This window comes from Anomaloglossus baeobatrachus, chromosome 4 (assembly GCF_048569485.1).
Source record: "Anomaloglossus baeobatrachus isolate aAnoBae1 chromosome 4, aAnoBae1.hap1, whole genome shotgun sequence".
NCBI lineage: Eukaryota > Metazoa > Chordata > Amphibia > Anura > Aromobatidae > Anomaloglossus > Anomaloglossus baeobatrachus.
Window position 1 is genome coordinate 469874450 of NC_134356.1, and position 16311 is coordinate 469890760.

Below are 16311 nucleotides of genomic sequence, written 5' to 3' on the forward strand. Positions count from 1 at the left end.
AGGAGTTTGGAGGAGATGTTGGATCAGGTGGTAGCTGTTAATTATTAAAGTTCAGGGAGGGGGGAGTTTCTGACAAGAGTCGGAAAGGAGCTGTCTTGTGAGCAGCGGAGCTGCTTAAAGCCACCATTGCCATGGTAGGTTCCGAGAGCAATCCAATGTGGCGTCCTGTGTCTAGTCGCCACAAATAACATCATACAATTACAAGTATATTGCCATCTGTGTAACTTCTATTGTAAGCTTTAGTCGGAATTTGCCTATCTCTGCTGCTCACAGCAAAACACAAATTTACATACACTCCCTTAGTGAGGCTGTCACTAGAGAGAAAACCAATTCTTGAGTGATGAGCCCTAAAAGGAGAAATGGGAGGAGCTTAGTTGTGAGGTAAATTTTAGTCTGAGAGTTTGAGGTGAAGAGAATAGTGTACTAAGGAGAGGTCCTGTCCTGAGGTGATTTTCTAGAAACCTCTGGAGGGGCCTGCTACACTTGTCAGGGTATCAGTCATTAGGTCATCGGTGCCTTCAAGGTCGGTGACAAAACTGAGAGACTGCAGCCTTTTTATAAGGGGCAGTGACATTTGCCTGGGAGCACAGTGGCACTTGAGAGTCTGGAAACTTTTAGAACGACTAGAGAGTCTTCCTTCAGGATTCCAGTCACCTGCTCGCCAGAAGAAATTACAAATCTGGATTGTTTTTGTCTTGGAGATCCAAGGATACCAGATACCTAGTCCCAGATAGGGAAACAGCAGCAGAGGACGAGTAAACTACAACAATACAGCAGAGAAGCCAAGCTCCCATCAGGTCAGGAAGGACCCCTGTTATGGGGGGACCGGCAGATTAGGACCAGGGGGTATATATCCCAATCGCCAGTCGGGGCCCACCGTGCTCCAGATGGCAATGGAGCTGCTGGCACCCTGTGGGTTAGGCGGAGACTATAGAGCTGATGACTCAGAGATAACCCAGGAGACCTGGGAAGCGGTCACGTGTGTAAGGACATGTCAAACCGGACGACAACCCAGTTAGCGTTTCGGTGGAGCAAGCGCTACTCCGACCACGTGTGTAGGGAACACATCAGGCCGGATGGTAACCAGTTAGCGTTGACCGAGAAGACCGCTGCGATAGCGCCCTGTCGGCCTCATGTGTAAGACACGTCAGGCCGAGCGGTCCTTCGATTAGCGTTTCTGGTCACCACTCGACTGGCCACGTGTGTGAAGGACACGTCAGACCAGGTAGTCACACCAGTAGCATTTGACTGGGAAGCCGAGGAGAGAAATAGGGTTTACACACCCAATCCAGAAACACCCTGATAACTCCACAGGGGTTCTGGAATACGCTGTCCGTGCGCATACAGGTATGTTGTCCGTGTGCGTAGGAGGCACAAACGGACAGGTGACACAGCAGCCGCAGTCCAGTTAACGCCACTGGACTGCTATAGCACAACTGGAACGGCAGCAAGGAAGCACGGCGCCTGACCCTGATGTGCCGAGCCACGAATCTTGGCGTGACAGGCACCGTTCGCCTAGCCCTACCTACCGCTTCCAACAAAGCTTATGCCACCATGAACTCTAAATGAAGACTGCACACCTCCATGTTGTCTCCAGCCCCTTTTATAACCTGGGTCCACGCCAAACCCAGGGTGGAACCACCAAGGTCCAATAGCAGAGTGCCATATCATCAGCGATGTCACCAGCGGCCTATCCGGAACCGCCACGTCACTGATGACCTCATGGCAGCCACGCCCCAAACACTTCACCAGTCATCGTTTGACGACCAATGTTGAGGTGCCAGATCATAGGGGCGGGCCTCTGCGAGCCAGTCCGGAGTGGCCACATCATCAGGACACCTGACACCCTCTGCCCTATCAGGGCCTGCCACCTCACGGACATGCTCAGTGAGGTCCTTACCGGACCTAGCCTCTGATGCACTAAGTGCCTGAGCATGCTCAGTAGCCTGAACAACAAACTCAGAAATCAGACTATCTGCCTGAGCATGCTCAGTAGGAACATCCCAGAACTTAGACACAGCACGAAGTCCAAGTACCTGTGCAAAGAGGCTGTTAGGATTAATTGTGGGAGCATGCTCAGTAGCCTAAACTGAGGACTTAGTCTCAGAAATGACACAATCAGGCTGAGCATGCTCAGTAGGCAAAACACCAGACTTAGACTCTGGCTGGGGTAAATCGGCGCACGCATGCGCACTAGCCGCCTCTCCACACTTAGACGTGGTGGAAGGAGCAGCCAACTGGATGACCCGAGGCACGTCCAAGAATGGCAGCTGGCGCCTGGGCGCAACAGGAACCGCAGCAGGCTGCTTGCGGCTATGGCGGCTCCGGTTTGTAACACCCCCCATCATTGGATGCTGTGTTAATATACTGCTGAGCTCCAATAAAAAGGTCAAAGCTCCCTGTCCTGTCTCTGACTGAATTATTCACTGCTGCGTCATCCCTACCTCAACTCATCCCCCAAGAGCCAGCCCTAGTTGGGGGAGGCAAGAGGACAACCCTCTGGCACTGCACATCAGCACCTAACTCCTGAGGTCCACCAGCAGTGCTCGGCCATACCACAGCCGAACATCCCAATTGACCTCACAAACTCTTTATTTATTTTATTTTTCTTTCTCCCCTTTTTAAGTATTATTTTTATCCCCATTACAAAAAGCCTGTCGCCCACGCCAGAAACGGCCCCATCACCGCTCGGAGCCACCGCCGTGACATCAGAGACCTCCAGGGCGGCACACCAACACCTGAAGTAACCAGAAGACGAATACTGAACACTGACTCCAGATAGAACAAGAATATCGAACACCAAACAGGGGCTACATAAGGATCCAGAAGACTGGATTTTGAACAATCACACCAGAAGAAACAATAAGATCGAATACCAAACACCATCTCCGAAAGAAAATTTGAGTGAGCTATCCACAGGTACGGAATCAAGTGAGGAAAGTTACTTACTAAAACTGGCCTTGCGGCCTAGGGCTGATACCCCACAAGGCCTTGTGTACTATTTGCTTATATTATTAGTTAAGGGTGACTTTGACACATAGCTGATGGGAGACTGAGACCGAGACATCGTTGAAGACTCCTGTTGTTTGGTACCTGTAGTATATGTATTAGAGTTTAACTACTGTATATTGTATTCATTGTATAGTTGAATATCTTACTGTGAAATAATCTGTTTCAAATAATCACCAAGTGCGCCATGCTCTGAACTCATATTTCAGGCACTCTTTTTTTTGTCTGAAAAATAAATCCTTTTTATTTACGTTCCACTGAGCTTTCCTTTTCTGTGCCGTTGCATCCTCGTAGCCTGCTTACACTGCTTAGAACTAGAATGTTGATGTCCGGAGCAGATGACCTATGATTTGCACTAATCTGTATACATACCGCATACCCTATGCTTTAGAGAGCAAAGGTTTTAGGCAGGTATGGAATAAATTCTGAAAAGAAAGAATGCATTAAATTAACAGGATTCAAAGTGAATGAACAAAAGAGAAATCTAAATAAAATTAGTGTCTGGTGTGATAACTAGGAATGAGCAAACAAGAACTGTAAAGTCCATGTCTGTTTCTGTGTCCGGGGTCAATGCCAGACACCTAATGTTCGGGGTCAATGCCAGACACCTAGTGCCCGCCAGTGCTTGATCTCAAACACTGACTTCCCACGAAAGTCCGTGGTCGAATTCGGATGCTGTTTGTATGCTGAATAAAGTTTGTTGAAAGGCTGCAGCGCAGCCAATCAACAAGTTTTTTGGCTATGGAAAATCATTATATTTCAAAAGGAAAAAATGTGAGCTATGGGCACTTCTGCAGCCATCATTGCCATGCCGAGTACTGGCATGGTTGTGATTGGCCGGACACATTGCGTCATTGGAACAGAATGAGGCTCCATAGGATTCAATGGACATTGTGGGATACCATCTTGGCTACTGGCATTACTGTGATTAGTCAGCCGCATAGCGTCATCAGGTCTATATAAGACCCAGAGATGCCATGTTTGCAGCACTCTATCCAGAAATAGTGCAGGGAATAGGGAGAGATTCTGGTGGAGAAGGGACAGTATGCTATAGAGAGACAGTACCTGCTGGTACAACAGAAAACCAACAGTCCTTTTCAGGGCTAGTTGAAAGCGATTATATTCTCTAATAATACCATTCTTATTCTGCATATAGCGGTTGTGTATTAAAGTCATGTAGACAGTAATTCTACCCTTAATGATCATGCTGCTGACACCTAAAAAAAGTAATTTGTTCTCTAATAATACTACTCTTAACTGCATTTAGTGTACGGCAAGTTCTGGAGAAGGGTTAGTGTATTAGAGGCATGTAGGCAGGGATTCAAGCCTTACAGAGCTTGCTGCTGATATTTCAAAAATGTAATTTTTTAATCAATTATACCGCACTTAGCTGCATTTAGTGCAGAGCAAGCTGTTTGAGAAGGGATTGTGTATTACAGGCCTGTAAGCAGTGATTCAAGCCTTACACAGTGTACTGCTGCTAGCTAAAAATATATATTTTATTCTCTAATAATACTGTTCTTAGCTGCATATGTGACGCCCTGGCCTATCAGGTCATCACAAGGGTGCCGTGCAATCTGCCCTTCTGCATGGTACCCGCTCCTCCTTGGTTACGGGTCCTGTCTCTTTGGTGTTGCTAAGAACAGGTATACACATATCTTGAGGAACACTCTGCACCACACCCACCATACACCCATTGGGCAGCCTGAGGGGAATTGGGCCGCCCAGATGGAGGGATGGTAGAAGGAGGGCCAGAAGTGTCAGTTGTAGTCAGAGAGTGTCAAGTGAGCAGTGACAGGAAAGGTCACGCTGCGGAACTGGGCTCCTGTACCCGTCCCAGGTTCCAGACGTTGGCCTGGCCTGGAAGGAGCTGGAACCCGCGTCGCAGGGGGTAGTGGCAAGGGGCAAGGTACTGTCACGGAGGGCAGTTCGGCGGCCTTGTGCTACAACCGGGCAGGGACAAGGGCACGACGGGGTACGCGGACCTTAGGCTGGGAAGTAGCTTTATGCAGCCCAGTAATTCACCAGACGGAATCTTCATGAACCGCTCTCCACCCGCTCCAAAATCAGGGTACTAGCGCAACGAGGGGGATAGGACTTCCCAAAACCGTCCAAAAAATCCCAAGCATGAACCCTGAGAGCAAGCTCACCCAGCTAGCCACGCAGGTGAGCAGGACCCGAGTAGTTTTAGGCAAAAGGGATCCACCAAGTATAAACACAGTGCCAAGGGACAAGGCTTCAGACCAACCAGCAATGCCAAAGGGGCACGGACCTAGCGTGTTTGAACTAAAGCTGCAGGGTGTTCAAGACTTTGGTTTACCCGGTGTCAGTGTTAGCATCTCTGGACTGTGTGAGTACGTTGTGCCCCTTTGCTTCCAACGGGTCCTCAGCCTGCCATCACCGAGCCCCGGGACACCTTTCCCTGCCCACAGAGGGGTTAACATCATCAGCTGCCATCCCATCGCTCCCGGGCGCTCTCCCTCTCTCCTAAACCCAGCAGTGGTGGTATCCCATTTTACCACGACCCGTGGGTGGCGTCACGAACACTATCCAATCCACCCTTTCTTCCCCTTCTTCATTTTCGAGCAGCCGCGTGACCCCGCCTCGGGTCCGGAGACCCCTCGAGCCACTACGGATCTGGATCCGAGCAGCCCGTCGGCTATCGCAGGGGCGGCACACATACATATTTTAAAATGCGCAAGTCCTGCAGATAGGAATGTGGAAGTGGACGTCCTGCTGATAAAGGTGCAGCCCGAGGCCGTGGCAATGAGCCAGGGCAAACGGGGCCTGCAGTGGGAGCAAAGCAAAAACAATTATCATCTACACCTAGCTTCCTGTCTCATTTTGCAAGGGGGCACAGGACATCACTGTTGAAGCTAGAACAGTATGAGCAGATTGTGGGCTGGAAGAAAGATAATGTTTCCAGTCTGTTTACCAACATTGCTCTGTCTTGCACATGGTCCAGTCTCACTAGTCAAGAGCCAGGACCACATAATCCTCACTTTGATCCGCTTTCCACCTTCCTCCCACCATGGTGAGTCTAAGGAGACAAGTGACCCCATATTTGAACATTCTGAGCAGCTTTTTACCTTTCCATTTATGGCTTCTTCTGTCTTCTCAATGTGCACAGTTCAACTGGCAGATGAGCAGATGGAGTACGGTGATACCCAAATATTTGAGCAGCCAGTCAAAAGAATCTGTACCGCCCCCATGCCAGCGGCCAAGCCGCTTGGATCCGGAACCGCGGTGGCTCGAGGGGTCTCCATACCCGGGGGTTCGCACGAACCCTCGAGTTTGAAAAGGGGAGTATGTACAGGGGAGTTAGAAGTTCGTGATGCCACCCACGGTGCGTGGTAAGGTGAGATACCACCGCTGCTGTTTGGGAGAGGGGGAGCCCGGTGGCGATGGTGCGGCAGTAAGGTGTTTAACCCCTCTGTGGGTAGGGGGTTTGTGCTCCGGGGCCCGGTGTTGGTAGTGCAGGAGTGGGGTGCCATTAGGAAAAGGAAGAGTTTCTGCATACTCACTTAGTCCAAGAATACTGACACCGACAACTTGTAAACCAGAATTCTGAGCACCACTGCAGCCAGGAGGGAGCATGCTTGGGTCCGTGCCCTTGGTGTTGCTTGTTAGCCTGTGGGCTTTTCCGTGGCACCTTGTTCACTGTTTGCACCCTGTAGTGTGGAATTAGTCGGGTCCCGCTCACCCGCATGGCTAACGGAGTGAGCTTGCTCTCAGAGTTCACGCTTGGGATTTGATGGACAGTGTCAGGGAAAGTCCTATCCCATCGGTGCGCTAGTACTCCGATTTTGGAGCGGGAGAGGCATGAATCTTGAAGGCTTCACCCTCGTCGGGTAAATTACCAGGACGCTTGAAGCTACTTCCCATCCTAGGGTCCGCGTACCCAGTCGTACCCTGGCCTCTGCCCGGAGATGGCTCAAGGCCGCCGGCTGCCCTCCTTGGCAATCCATTCCCCTTGATACGATCCCCTGCGACCGGGGTTCCAGTTCCTATCAGGCCTAGACCAACGTCTGCCACCTAGTACTCAAGCAGCCCTGCTCCTCACCGGTGACCTCTCCCTCTCAGAGAGTCACCACTCAACCTCCTACTCCTTCCACTTTGTTTTCAGTTCTCCTTCACTTTCTCACCTTCCCCTACCAACACCCCAAGTGGGCGACCCTATTTCCTTCAGGTTCCCAAATGGTGTGTCTGGTGGGTATGGTGTAAAGTGTTTCAAGGGTTTTGACTGGCTAAGGTCTTAGCAACACGAAAGGACCAGGACCCATAACCAAGGAGGATTAAATACTGTGCAAAAGGGCAGATTGCACAATACCCTGTGACGACCTGATAGGCCAGGGCATCACAAATGCGATGCTAGGGAATGGCAATTACTGTCTCAAGAGGTGGATGATGATGAGAACAGTTGCCAGCAAGTCAGATGAATTCTACATGTCAGGAGGAGGAACAGAGTGTACTATAGAAGTGGAAAATGAAGTGGTGGATGAGGAAGTCACTGCACCAACATGGTGAGCTGGAATGCAGAGCACTGCAGCTCAGAAGAGGAGGGATTCGCAGCACTGGGAGGGGGTGGGGGAGCAATAAGGCAGACAACTGTTCCCTAGAGCACCGACATGTGGCAAGATCCCTGGCCAATAGTTGGGTGTCCCTAGTCTGGCGATATTTTGCAAAAAGTGCAGAAGTCAAGAAAATAGTAATTTCCAACGTGTGCCATACCAAGCTGAGTAGGGACCAGACCATTTCTATCCTGACATCCACCAGCATGCTGAGGCACATATAATGAAAACACCCTATTAGGTGGGCCAAATGCCTGGTTTCACAATCATTGTATGAAGGTGACTTCACTGCCTCTTCCCCTGTGCTACGTGTTGGTCAATCCCCTGTCCAGGACACAGGTGTGGATGCCTCCTGCCCTGAAGCTGTCTTTGCCCATTTGCAAACACCATCAGCAACCACGTCCACTTTTTTGTTTCAGAGCAGCATCAAGCTTACTCTACCCCAGGGATTGCAGTGAAAGTGTTAATACACAGCCACACACCCACAGGCCAAAACAATAAATGGACACATTTCCAGTGTCCCTTCCCTGCAAATGTTGACATTTAAGCTTTTGTACATTGATGATTTCTGCAACCTGATGGCAGCTGCTATCCCTCAGAACCTGATCCCTAGCCCTCACTATTTCTCACGGTGTGACGTCCCCTCCTTACACAACCTCTTGTCCCATAACATCACCTGTGCCTCAGTCATTTTGGCTAGGCCTCGCACTGATTGCAGATTTTACCAGTTTACCGAAGGCTAAGTTCACACTTCCGTTGTTTTGCATCAGTCACATGCGTTGCTTGACGCATGTGACTGATGCGTTGTACAACGGATGACAACGGTGACAAAGAAAAGAATTTCTTTGTCGGACTCCGTTGTGTGCGGGGGGCGGAGTTCGAGGGGCGGAGTTCGGGGACGGAGTTCGGGGGGCGGAGCTGAGGACATCAGTGCCGCGGTCTGCATGGCTGGGGACAGGTGAGTGAGTGAGTGTGTGTGTGTGTGTGTATATGTGTGTGTGTGTGTGTCTACATGCGTGTGTACACGCGGAGTGCGGGAGGGGGCGGAGCGCGAGGGGGCAGAGCCGAGCGGGGCCGTGGAGCTGAGGACGTCAGTGCCGCGGGGACTGCAGGGCTGGGGACGAGTGAGTGTGTGTGAGTGTGTGTGTGTACACATGCGGAGTGCGGGAGGGGGCGGAGCCGAGTGGAGAAGTGTCGGCCTCCTTGCACACTGTATCCAGGGTAAACATCGGGTAACTAAAAGCAAAGCACTTTTTGCTTGGTTACCCGATATTTATCTTGGTTACCAGCGTACACCGCTTAGCGCGGGCTCCCTGCACCCGTAACCACAGTAAATATCGGGTAACTAACCAAAGCGCATTGCTTGGTTACCCGATGTTTATCCTGGTTACGGGGGCGGGGAGCCAGAGAGCGCATGCGCAGCGAAATCCTACGGATCGCGCTGCTCAAAAAACGTTACAGGCTGCGTTGCTCCCGCCCGGCGGTCAGTTATAAAACGACTGACCGCGACGCAGCGGATGCAACGCAGCATCATCAGTCACAATCCGTCACTAATAGAAGCCTATGGGGAAAAACAGGATTCCTGCAAAATATTTTGCAGGATACCGTAATTCCTCAAGGCTACGGATTGTGACTGATGCAAAACGTCGGAAGTGTGAACTTAGCCTAATAATACTGCTCTCAGCTGCCTCCCCAATTTAACATATACGCCATCCATCTGGAATGGGATGGGGAAGTGGATGTGCTGCTGATGTAGTATGCACAGGTCAAGATAAATGAGCAGGTCAAATTGTGCCTGCTGCACAACTATTCATGAACTGGGTTGCTCAGGATGAGCAGATATGTTGATCCTGAGCCTCCTGGTTCATGAGACATGCAGCACTCCTCTGTGAGCGGGCGCAGAGATCTGCTCATCCTGAGATTCCTGGTTCATAAATGGTTACATGCGGCCCGTCTGTTTTTTTGAGCATGCTCAGTGGAAAAAAACACATGCGGCGTCCATAGGCATGCATTGCAAATCGCGCTGCATCGGCGAGATGCGGTGCGATGCGTTTTTTTTTGCCGGACAAAAAAACGTGCTAGGCAACGTTCCATCCAGCCGCCGCATCCGCCGCCGCCGCCGCATGCGGCAAAAACCGGACCGAACGCAAGCCCATGCGGCACAATCCGGCACTAATGAAAGTCTATGCAAAAAAAACGCAACCGGCGTCAAAAAAAAAACGGTTGTGATTTTTCTGCAAAGCGCTGGATTGTGCCGCACAGGAAAAAACTGATGTGTGAAAGCAGCCTAAGCAGTGTTTTCCTGACAACTGCCTGCAATGGAGCTACAGTTCATGCTGGACAGCGCAGAACTCGGCAGGACAAGAGGAACAGAGATCAGCACATCCAGTTATTTGTAGCTTTATTGTGGTAGCTAAGGTCAAGAGAAAAGCCTTGCTAACCTCTGCTCTGTCTCTTCTGCGATCTAGACACCCATATTAACAATGTTATGTTTAAACTGTGACACCTGCTGATCAATGTCATTTCATATTGTGCACAGTATGTATCTATACTTTTCACACATAGCTACTACTTGTTACTTTGCATGGATGATTACTATCATCAGTAAAATACTATTCTGTGCAAAGAAACTGCTGATAAATATTTTTATAAAAATGTTCTCTATATTTAACTAATCTATTGAAACATACATAGCATAATTCATATATTTTGGCCATAGTTTGTACTCAATTTCCATGAGTTACTTGGTCATTTTAATTATTTATTTTTAGTATTTATAAAGATATATGTTTTCAGATTTCAGTTGTGGTTTTGTCGCACAATGTACACAGCCTGAAAGTGACACCCGAGCCCTGACGTTGCATATTAGTGCCTGTCAGGACACAGCACATCTGCAGTGTTGTCACCCAGGAGAAGCCTGCCCTTAGCCAGCAACAGGACTGGTCATTAGTGAGGTTTATTCTGCACCTCATCACCAGCCACAAACAGTAAAACAAGACACTAGGCAGCAACCCTAAACCCTAATGTAATAAAAGTAAAAAAAAAACAAACAAAACTAATAAAGACAGAATTGTAAAGTGATAAAAAATATAAAATCCAGAATATATGCATACTCCCCCCCAGATATTATCTGATCCTCAGCTGCTGTCACTCAAGAAGCTGCCGATTTTATAAACTTTACTGTCTTGGATTTCAAAACCTAAACATCCGAGCTGACCACTACAGGTAAGTAGAGAAGCAACCTGATAGTGCCAGTATAGCACTGGTTTTAGGGTATATACGAAAAACCTTCACTTTAAGTTTAAGTCAAAAGATTCCCTTAAAGGAGTTGTCCAGTGAAAACAAATTATCATTAATCCAAAGGATATGTTATTAATTTGTGGGGATCGGACCACTGGGACCTGCACTGAATTGCAGAACAGGGAACTTTTATCTCCAAAAAAATGAAGTGCGTATACAGTTAGGTCCAGAAATATTTGGACAGTGACACAATTTTTGCGAGTTGGGCTCTGCATGCCACCACATTGGATTTGAAATGAAACCTCTACAACAGAATTCAAGTGCAGATTGTAACGTTTAATTTGAAGGTTTGAACAAAAATATCTGATAGAAATTGTAGGAATTGTACACATTTCTTTACAAACACTCCACATTTTAGGAGGTCAAAAGTAATTGGACAAATAAACCAAACCCAAACAAAATATTTTTATTTTCAATATTTTGTTGCGAATCCTTTGGAGGCAATCACTGCCTTAAGTCTGGAACCCATGGACATCACCAAACGCTGAGTTTCCTCCTTCTTAATGCTTTGCCAGGCCTTTACAGCCGCAGCCTTCAGGTCTTGCTTGTTTGTGGGTCTTTCCGTCTTAAGTCTGGATTTGAGCAAGTGAAATGCATGCTCAATTGGGTTAAGATCTGGTGATTGACTTGGCCATTGCAGAATGTTCCACTTTTTTGCACTCATGAACTCCTGGGTAGATTTGGCTGTATGCTTGGGGTCATTGTCCATCTGTACTATGAAGCGCCGTCCGATCAACTTTGCGGCATTTGGCTGAATCTGGGCTGAAAGTATATCCCGGTACACTTCAGAATTCATCTGGCTACTCTTGTCTGCTGTTATGTCATCAATAAACACAAGTGACCCAGTGCCATTGAAAGCCATGCATGCCCATGCCATCACGTTGCCTCCACCATGTTTTACAGAGGATGTGGTGTGCCTTGGATCATGTGCCGTTCCCTTTCTTCTCCAAACTTTTTTCTTCCCATCATTCTGGTACAGGTTGATCTTTGTCTCATCTGTCCATAGAATACTTTTCCAGAACTGAGCTGGCTTCATGAGGTGTTTTTCAGCAAATTTAACTCTGGCCTGTCTATTTTTGGAATTGATGAATGGTTTGCATCTAGATGTGAACCCTTTGTATTTACTTTCATGGAGTCTTCTCTTTACTGTTGACTTAGAGACAGATACACCTACTTCACTGAGAGTGTTCTGGACTTCAGTTGATGTTGTGAACGGGTTCTTCTTCACCAAAGAAAGTATGCGGCGATCATCCACCACTGTTGTCATCCGTGGACGCCCAGGCTTTTTTGAGTTCCCAAGCTCACCAGTCAATTCCTTTTTTCTCAGAATGTACCCGACTGTTGATTTTGCTACTCCAAGCATGTCTGCTATCTCTCTGATGGATTTTTTCTTTTTTTTTCAGCCTCAGGATGTTCTGCTTCACCTCAATTGAGAGTTCCTTAGACCGCATGTTGTCTGGTCACAGCAACAGCTTCCAAATGTAAAACCACACACCTGTAATCAACCCCAGACCTTTTAACTACTTCATTGATTACAGGTTAACGAGGGAGACGCCTTCAGAGTTAATTGCAGCCCTTAGAGTCCCTTGTCCAATTACTTTTGGTCCCTTGAAAAAGAGGAGGCTATGCATTACAGAGCTATGATTCCTAAACCCTTTCTCCGATTTGGATGTGAAAACTCTCATATTGCAGCTGGGAGTGTGCACTTTCAGCCCATATTATATATATAATTGTATTTCTGAACATGTTTTTGTAAACAGCTAAAATAACAAAACTTGTGTCACTGTCCAAATATTTCTGGCCCTGACTGTATGTGACCTATGCGCCATTCATCTCCTATGGGGCTGCTGACCTCTGCGCTCAGCTTTTTTCTGCTAGCCTCATAGAGAACTAATGGATTGGCAGTCAGGCATTTCCTGGTGTGGGTTCCAGAAGTCGAACACCCACTGATTAGTACATTATTGGCTATCCTATAGATAGGTGATAACTAATTTTCATCGGAAAACCACTGGTGATTGGTTCCATTTAAAATGCTTGTCTGGCACAGCTCATTGTTGCATCAGCAGGTGACATGAGCTAATGACATCTCATCTACACATACCCACCAGGATGTATGATTGCCAGGTATTACTCACTTATCTTGCTTGACAGGATACTTGACTTAATAAGGTTAGTGGACATACTGGTAATATAATGTGGATGAAGAATTTGGGGCCCACTTAAATTTTTTACTTGGGGCCTCTTTTTGTCTAAAACCAGACCTTCTTATGATGTATCTTGGCTAGAGGATGTAAAACAGAAAAGATAAATTGATTCATTGGCCATGATTTGAAGGATAGCCAACCGGAACTATATAGCAACATTAGCCATTTAATGGGGCTAAAGGTCATGAAAGGTAACCTTTAATTTGAAGGGTTCTATCAAGGGTCTTAAATCTGAATTTCTAGTTAAGATTACAGCATAGGAAATGTTCGCCAGGCCTCAGTACTTCATCTTATATGTCTACTGTATACTGTAAGTTTTTTTCCCTTACTGTATACAGTAGAATTGTATATCACTAGAGAGAGGGGGCGACCAGCACTGCCTATGAATGGCATGCAACAAATAAAAAGTGTACAATTCACAAATTCATTCCTACTGTATTATAATGCAAAATGAGATTTTTCGCAAACAATTGATCAATGATTTGAGCCACCCCTGCCATTCCACGGCAAATTTCTATAGGGGGGTCCTACTCTATATTGTATAATTTACCATTGTGCCAGATAGCCTCCTAAATATTTTAATAAGCAAAACCATATAAAAGAAACACATATACCTGTGACATCTCAGAACCGCTCCCATGTTGCAAAGACAGACAACTGCGAATAAAGGCAGTCCAGGTGCCAGCATATGCAGCAAGGCCACACACACCAGCACAATGTCAGAACTGGCCCTCACAGTATCAGACCAGCAGCCATGGATAAAGGCGGAGCAGGCCCAAGTAAATGGTGCTTAATTAATGATGCCTGTGGAACAGGGTGCGGTGGTTGAGTGTAGTATTGTATATGTATACTGTATATTTGATTTGACTGGTTCATAATTGGAAATGGGAAGTGAAGGTGACAGCTTTAAGGGAAAATGTTTTGTCCCTGTACGTGCTCTGTAACGTACACCATTTATCATACCGTTTCACCAGACCTTTCTATATTGTTTACAATATTTCATAGCCTTGCTTGCCTTAATTCAATCCCATTGCTCCTGAACAACAATAACTTTCATTAGTTCATCACTTCCTTTAGTCCAATGCATTGTCTTTTGTGCGGTGTTTGTGTCTTTTTCCAACCTCTGCAGGAACATAACTGTATTTTCTTCCACATCTTACATCATAAGTTAATTAAGGCACCAGCCTCATGTAGTTTTACATAAAGTGATTCATTATATGGATGTGCTTTTGTCTAAATGATGGAAACAGGAAGGATTAAAGCTGGCATATCAAATGGCAGATACAGGAACAGAGGCCATTATCATATGACCAAGGTCATTCAGTAGTTGAATGAAATCATCTCAATTTCTTTCATTCCTGCCTGCGACTTACATTTGTGACCGCTATTATCGCAGAATGCTTTATGATTAGAGTATACATTCTTGGGCATGATTCCAATCGGATGTTAATACAAAGTTTAAATAACAGGTTTATAAAAGAGATGAAGTTTTCTAAATAGTTATACACATCAGATACATTGCATCTATTTACATTTAAAATAACCTTCTAATACACTGTAGCACTGTTATTATTTCTATACTGGTGTATGAACTGAATAATGTTCTCTAAAAATGTACAAAAAGAAGTATCGTATTTTTTGAATTATAAAAATACTTTACTTCCCAAAAATGTCGAAGGAAAATGAGGGGTGTGTCTTAAAATTCGAATGTAGCTTACCGGGCGGTGGTGGAGAAGGGTCACAGGAGACAGGAGCAATGCTGTGCGCTGTGCTGCAGGCGTTGCTTTGTGCCAGGGATGTGGGAGCTCCTCTGTGCAGCTCTGTACGGCGGGAAGTGAGGCACTGTGCGGCGGGCAGTGATGCTCTGTGCGGCAAGCAGTGAGGCACGGGCCATTCTGAAGTTGTCGGCGGAGAGGGCTTCAAATAATGGCTCCCAGAGTCGGCATGTATGCAGATGGAACTCTCGGCTTAAGCTCTCATCTATGCACGGTCCACCTCCGATCCATTTATGTCCCAGTAGCGGACTTAAAGAAACTGGAGCCCGGAGGTGGCACGCCCAGATGAGATCTCAGCTTGTCACTGAGCCGATAACTCAATCTGTGCATGCGCCCACTTCGGACACCATTTCTTTGACGCCCGCACCGCCGACATCTTCAGAATGGCCCGTGCCTCACCACCGCAGTGAACACCAGCACAGAGCAGCGCCCGCTGACCCAGCACAGAGTAGCGCCCACCGCCCCAACACAGAGCAGCAACCGCTGCCCCAGGACAGAGCAGCGGGTACAGCCCCAGCACAGCGCCGAAGCCTGCAGTGAGCATCTGGGCCCCCCTCTGCACCATCTGCAGCATTGCCATACTCCAGCACCTCCCCTGCCTCTTGTGACACCCATTCCACCACTGCTGCTGCCCCCCTACCCAGTAAGACACAAAAGCATTATAAAACAAATCTCATTTATTTTTTTTTTACCTTTTTTTTTCTCTAAATTTGAGGTCCGTCTCATAATTCGGAGCATCTTATAAAACAAAAAATACGGTAATTGCAAGGTTTCATTTTTTTGGTAGATGCAACATTTGTTTTGAATGTGAGAGTTTAAATAGGGTCCATTTGTAAGTTGAACTAAGCGCTTTTATTTTTTTATTTATCACAGTGGAGGTGAAGCATAAAGGAAAATTAAATTGTCATTTTCACCCTTCCACCTTTCTGAGGCATTTCTGCCATCAAACAGAAAAACATGGCTGCTTTTCAATAAAAAAAATGCAACAAAAGTACACCGGTTAGGCCAGGGTCGCAACATTGTGTAAATCGGACAAGTCCTATCCGATGCTTTATCAGAGAGCACTCAGACCAATGTTATTCAATGAGGTAGTGCTGATCAACGTTTTTTTTCTCATATCGATTCGGCATGAGAAAAAAATCAAAGCATCCTGAGATTTGACATGTAAATCGGACAAGACTCGCCCTTTCAAGTCTAGGGGGTGCATAGAAATCATCGTACTGCACTCGGATAATATTTCTGTGGACTCACAAAATGCAGGAGAGAGATATATTTTGTTCGCCATCTTCTCATCATAGTGTGCGCCGATTCTATCATCCGAGCGGATCCGATTACTATAAGCTGACCCTCAGATCAAGCCCTGATCAGAGTTTGATAAAAGTGTCATTAGCATAATCAATTATTCTCTCGAATGTGAGAGTCTTTGATCTTGTGGTATTGCAACTTAACTCC